General features: G+C 34.1%; 1 long non-coding RNA gene across 1 annotated transcript in view; it reads left to right on the top strand.

Annotated features, from left to right (window-relative positions):
• The window catches only part of LOC127747711 (uncharacterized), a 7078-nt gene extending 1485 nt beyond the window's left edge, over positions 1 to 5593 (top strand). Inside the window, exon 2 of the long non-coding RNA XR_008009469.1 lies at positions 4774 to 5593. This is a non-coding gene — a long non-coding RNA (uncharacterized LOC127747711). The remainder of the gene's footprint in view (positions 1 to 4773) is intronic.
• The last annotated feature ends 1190 nt before the right edge of the window (positions 5594 to 6783 follow it).

Here is a 6783-nt window from a genome sequence, read left to right on the forward strand (position 1 = left end):
TATTTTCTTTCATTCACACTTTTGTAAATATTTTTGTTATGATGAGTTTCTAATTTCCAACATTTGGGAAAGAGAGCTCTATTGCAATTTAATGGGTTGATTTTTTTCATTCTTCATCTTCAATTCTTCTTTCATTGTTTCTTTAGAGAGAGTTTTTGTGCTTCAAAGATCTAATTACTATCGAGAGAGGGATTAGATCTATTTGAATTATATGATGAACTTGAGAAAGGAGTTATAGAATTTAGTTTGAGGCTCTTCTCTCACAACTTTCTTGATTGATAATTCTTAGCTTGATATGTGAGATGTAATCACTTTGAATTGAAATCTTGAGGGTTGTGTGGCAATTAGAGACCATTCTTCATCTCTTCTCATGAGCAATTAGATCAAGAGATTCGCAATTGATCAAGTTAAGAGAAATCAAATCACCAAGAGATTGGGGTTTGATTACTTATGATTTGCCAAGAGATCAATGATTGAATGATTGAAGTGGAGATGAGAATTGTTGATCTTGAGAATGCAATATCTCTTGATCCCAATGTTAATTTCATTCTTAATTCTTGTTATTTACTTCTTGTCTTTAATTCTTGTCATTTAATTGTTCTCTTTAAATTCTTGTCATTTACTTATGCACATTTATGGCTTTCTTTACTTTGGCACATTTATGCCTTCCAAGTGTTTGTAGAAATACTTCACTTGGTTTTACTTTCTAGTCATTTACTTTCTTGCACTTTACTTTCTTGTACTTTCTATTCCTTGCAATTTACATTCTTGCACTTTAATTTTTAGCACTTTAATTTCTTGTCATTTACTTTCCTTGCACTTTATTGCTTTTATTTAATTTCAAGTCATTTACATTTCTTGTTGCTTATCACTCAAACATGAATCGTCTAACTAGAACAATTAATTAACTATTGCTTGCTTAATCCATTAATCCTCGTGGGATCGACCTCACTCTAAGTGAGTTTTATTACTTGATGCGACCCGGTACACTTGCCGGTTGTACGTGAAATCTAATTTTTACGTATCAAGTTTTTGGCGCCGTTGCCGGGGATTAATTGTGATTAACAAACTACCGGTTGATTAATTTTCTAGATTAGACATTTTTTTTCGTTTTTACTTTATTTTTTTATTTTTATTTCTCTTTTCTTATTGCAAGTTAAGTGTTTGTGTTATTGCCTCACTAAGAATTCTTTAGTTGTGACACAAGGAATTTTAATTTTTCTTGGTGGTTGTGTTTGATACAATATTTTTCAATTAAAATGGAGTTTACGTCACATGTTGATCAATCATATTACATGGGATATTGTCCACCACCACAAAATGATTCATGTCATTATCCTCATGGTGGATGGGAATATCAACAAGAAATGATGGATCATGAGCAATCAACCCAAATGGGATATGCCCCAAGGTCACATAATGATCAAGCAAGTTACATGGGGTATTTTTCACCACCACAAAATGATTCAAGTTACTATACTAATTGTGGTTGGGAAAATCAAGATCAAGGAATGATGGGGTTTGAGCAATCAAACCAAATGGGATACTTTCCAAGAACACAAAATGATTCATACTCCTATGAATGGGACAACTATCCAAATTGTGATTGGGAAGGACAAAACCAAAGAGAATTCAATATTTCCTATCCCATCCATCAAGAGCCCTCACCTCTTAATTATCTAACCTCATCTCCAAATTTTTCATATCAAAATTCTTCACCACTTGAGTTTGCCTCAACACAAAATTCTTTCCAAAATCCATACAATTCAATTCAGCAACCACAAAATTCATTTCACTATACAGAAAACTCATTTCAAAATTCACAAAATTCATTTCACAACTCACAAAACTCCTTTCATACTCCCCAAAATGACTTCACCACAACACATCCATATCCACAAAATTACTCCCAACCTTCATCTTTGGAGCTAATAGTTGAGGATCACCTTCAATGGTCTAGAGAAATATTAGAATCTTGGAAAGAACAAGAAATCCTCTGCAAGAAAATAGATGGGCACTTAGAGCAAATAAGAAAACACTTCGGGTTGCCAAGCAGTGAGGATGAAGACCAATTTGTGGGTGAGGAAGTGGAAAAAGAAGAACAAAAGGTCCATGTGTCAAGTGAAATTTCAATGAAGAATGAGGTGATTGAGAATGAAATTGAACTTGAGGTGATAAAGGAACATGAACATTCACAACCCTCACAAACTTCCCTTGAATTTGTGATCGAAAAATATGAAGAGGAGATGAAGAAATCTTGGGAAGATCAACAAACCTCCTCCATAGAAGAGCTATTAAAGCAAATGTTTAGTGTAAAAGAGGAATTGGAAGAGCAAGAAAAAGAGGCCCCTATACCAAGTAAAATCCCAATGAAGAATGAGGTTGTAAGGGAGGAAAACAACCAAGGGAGTCCACACTCCAATGAAGTAGAAAGTTGTATGGAAGATGATTTAATTGAACCATCAATCCAAGAGGTTCTTGATGAAGAGGACACTCCAACCATCACACAACACCTAAGTCTTGAAATCAAGGAAGTGAAGGCAATCAATAAAAACATTCAAAGAAGGATTGTGACCAAGAAACAAAAGACAACATCCATGAAAAAGAGAAGGTCAACAAAAAGCAATCCAACCCCCACCCCAACAAGCAAGAGGAATCAAGCTAATAACAACAAAAGAAGGCTTGTTAGGAGACAATCAAATCAAGGGGCATCAATTTTCTCTTCTTCTCCCTTGAAGTCATTTCTTTTAACCAATTGGAAGAAGAGGAAGAAAATTAAGAACCACATGTCAAGCTAATGACATTAAAAGAGCGCTTGTTGGGAGGCAACCCAACTGTTGGTAACATTTTCTTTCCTTGCTTAGTTTACTTTCAATAATTTGGCATATGATTGCATTCTAAGTTTGGTGTTGCATGCAACAATTTGATCTTCAATCTTTAGTGGGTACTTGCATCATTCTAAAATGAAAGTGTCACACTAAGTTTGGTGTTGCCACTTACCTTTCATGCATAGTACCATGCACAACTCACTTATTGATGCAATCATATTGTCTCTTTTCTTTGTGCCTTGATTGTCATCTTTAATTTTTGCTTGCTCAAACACATGCATTACTTACATCTCTTTCTTGAAGACATTCATGATTAATCATAAATTCCACCACCATTATTTTATTTGTTGCTTGAGGACAAGCAATCATTCTAAGTTTGGTGTTGGGGAAGGAAGGAGTAGGAGGAAAATGACAATAACAAAGATGAAGATCTACAAGGTGGTTAAGTTCTTTTTCCTCTTATTTATCTTCTATACTTTCAATTGCATGATTGTCTTCCATTTCTTTTATATGCATGCGTGTTCTTCTTGATGGAAAAGCATAGCTTGATATTTGAATTGCAACATGTTGCTTTTACATCATAACTACCATTTTGAATTTTGTGAGTCAAAGTAATTAAGTATCATGATCATAAACAAACAAGGTAATTATAGAAGAATCTAGCATGAGCATATAAGTATTGGAAGGCTAGCATGACTATTGTTGCTCAATTACATTTGAATTTGTTTAATTGAAGTTTTCATCTAGGACATTTTATGAAATGTTTGAAATATTGAAAACCTTGAACAAGCAAATCAATTAAAAGAGTAAGAAAGAAAAAGGGAAAAATGAGAAAGTTGAAGACTCTGAGTACCAATGACATTTCATTAGTCAAGTACTTGTGGTGTTTATGTATCAAGCAAAAAGCTTGAAAACAAAACACTTAGAGTCAAGACTAGGCTCAAGTGCAAAGCACTCCCTCAAAGCTCAAGGCTCTAAGCACCAATGATTAGAAGGAAAGTAAAGAAAAGGAATAAATGAGCTTAAAAAGTCCTCTAATTAAATGCTTGTGGTGCTTATGTATCAAGTGGTAATACTTGAAAACAAAGCATTTAGAGTCAAAGCTTTTAACTAATGGTGCAAAGCACCCAAGAAGCTAAGCTAAGAAAAAGATGAAAAGCTTGTTTCAAGTAAGGAACATAAAGAAAAATATTTCATAAAATGAGCTAGATAGAAGCATCAATCATTTGAATTTCTTTTGAGATTGTAGCATGCATAATAAACTAGCCAACCATGAACATTTAATTGCTATTCTTCTCACCTTGGATTGTCAATCTTTATTGAATGATTCTTTGTTTGCTTGAGGACAAGCAAAGTTTAAGTTTGGTGTTGTGATGACTACGCATCATGTTATGTTTTTCTATGCTTTTTCATATAAAAATCAATTCATAATGCTTAATTATGGGAGTGTTTTGGTGATTAAATTGAATATTGCTTTGATTGCTTGAGTTAATAAATTTTGTAGGAAATTATGGAAAATGAAGCAATAAAAGCACTAATAGAGGAAGCACACTCCCAAGGTGGCAAAAAGTTGGAAACAAACTCAAAGAGAAGCAAAGAGGATTTGCAACCCTGACCTCTTCACACTCCAACAAGAATAACTCGAGCTACAAAGCTCCAAATGAAGTGATCTCAGTGTCATTAGAAAGTAGACTTCTAGAGCTTTCCAACCATATATAACACTTTATAGTTGACACTGATTTGAGGGGACAAATTGCTATTCGTTTAGCTTCACAATTTCAGCGTAAAACAAGTCCCTGCAGTTCGCCAGACTGACCTCTTCACCTTCAAAAGATCATAACAGGAAATTTGCATTTGATTGTAATTTCATTTGAATTTGTAATTTAGTTAGCTTATAAATAGGGCCTTAGATTCATCATTTGAGATACACCATGGAGGGGTGGAGGTGACTCCACTCCCCTTTCACTCTCATTCTCTTCTCTTCTTTCATTTTCTTTCATTCACACTTTAGTAAATATTTTTGTTATGATGAGTTTCTAATTTCCAACATTTGGGAAAGAGAGCTCTATTGCAATTTAATGGGTTGATTTTTTTCATTCTTCATCTTCAATTCTTCTTTCATTGTTTCTTTAGAGAGAGTTTTTGTGCTTCAAAGATCTAATTACTATCGAGAGAGGGATTAGATCTATTTAAATTCTATGATGAACTTGAGAAAGGAGTCATAGAATTTAGTTTGAGGCTCTTCTCTCACAACTCTCTTGATTGATAATTCTTAGCTTGATATGTGAGATGTAATCACTTTGAATTGAAATCTTGAGGGTTGTGTGGCAATTAGAGACCATTCTTCATCTCTTCTCATGAGCAATTAGATCAAGAGATTGGCAATTGATCAAGTTAAGAGAAATCAAATCACCAAGAGATTGGGGTTTGATTACTTATGATTTGCCAAGAGATCAATGATTGAATGATTGAAGTGGAGATGAGAATTGTTGATCTTGAGAATGCAATATCTCTTGATCCCAATGTTAATTTCATTCTTTAATTCTTGTCATTTAATTGTTCTCTTTAAATTCTTGTCATTTACTTATGCACATTTATGGCTTTCTTTACTTTGGCACATTTATGCCTTCCAAGTGTTTGTAGAAATACTTCACTTGGTTTTACTTTCTAGTCATTTACTTTCTTGCACTTTACTTTCTTGTACTTTCTATTCCTTGCAATTTACATTCTTGCACTTTAATTTTTAGCACTTTAATTTCTTGTCATTTACTTTCCTTGCACTTTATTGCTTTTATTTAATTTCAAGTCATTTACATTTCTTGTTGCTTATCACTCAAACATGAATCGTCTAACTAGAACAATTAATTAACTATTGCTTGCTTAATCCATTAATCCTCGTGGGATCGACCTCACTCTAAGTGAGTTTTATTACTTGATGCGACCCGGTACACTTGCCGGTTGTACGTGAAATCTAATTTTTACGTATCAATAAGCAATAGTTTAAGTTTGGTGTTGTGATGAGCATATATTTTATACGCTTTTTGACATCATTTTCATATAGTTTTTAGCATGTTTGTTTAAGTTTTAGTAAGTTTTCATAGGTTTTAGTGAAAAATTCACATTTTTGGATTCTACTTTGATTTTTTGTATTTTTATGCAATTTTAGGTATTTTCTGGTTGAAATTGAGGAGCTATAGCAAAAGTCTGATTCAGAGGCAGAGAAAGCATTGCAGATGCTATCAAGATCAGACCTCCTTGCACTCAAAAGAGATTTTCTTTAGTTACAAAAGTCCAAATGGAGTGTTCTTAATGACTATATAAAGCTAACATCTAGAGCTTTCCAGAAATGTATAATAGTTTATAATTTGCTTCAAAATAAAAGGCCCAAAATTGGCGTTCAACGCTAACTTCCAGCCCTATTCTGGCGTCCAACGCCCAAGGAAGAAGCGACCAGCGTCCAACGCCCAAAAAGGACCCCCTAACTAGCTTTCAACACCCTGAGGCCTCCTAGCACGTGCATCTCAATCAAGCTCAGCCCAAACACTCATCAAGTGGGCCCCAAAAGTGGATTTTTGCACTCCTAAGTCTAGTCTATCATATTTCTGTAATCCTTAGTCATTGGATTAGTATATATAGGAGAAAAATAGCCATGTTTAGGATCTTCTTCCTCCCCCATTATTTTAAAACCCCATTATGTACAGTATGAGTCTCTAAACCTCCTAGGTTGAGGGGAGGAGCTCTGCTGAGTTTTATGGATTAATAAAGTATTACTGTTTTATCTTCAATCCGTGTTTGATTCTCTATTGTAAGATGTATCTTTGTTCTTCATCCTTATGAATGTGTTGAACTGGCATAAGTTTATCTCATTCTACATGGGTTCAGAGTGAATCTTTCATCGGACAATGATGAACCACTAGTTTGATTATACAACTCAAAGGCGGCTAATCCACGACTT

This window comes from Arachis duranensis, chromosome 5 (assembly GCF_000817695.3).
Source record: "Arachis duranensis cultivar V14167 chromosome 5, aradu.V14167.gnm2.J7QH, whole genome shotgun sequence".
NCBI lineage: Eukaryota > Viridiplantae > Streptophyta > Magnoliopsida > Fabales > Fabaceae > Arachis > Arachis duranensis.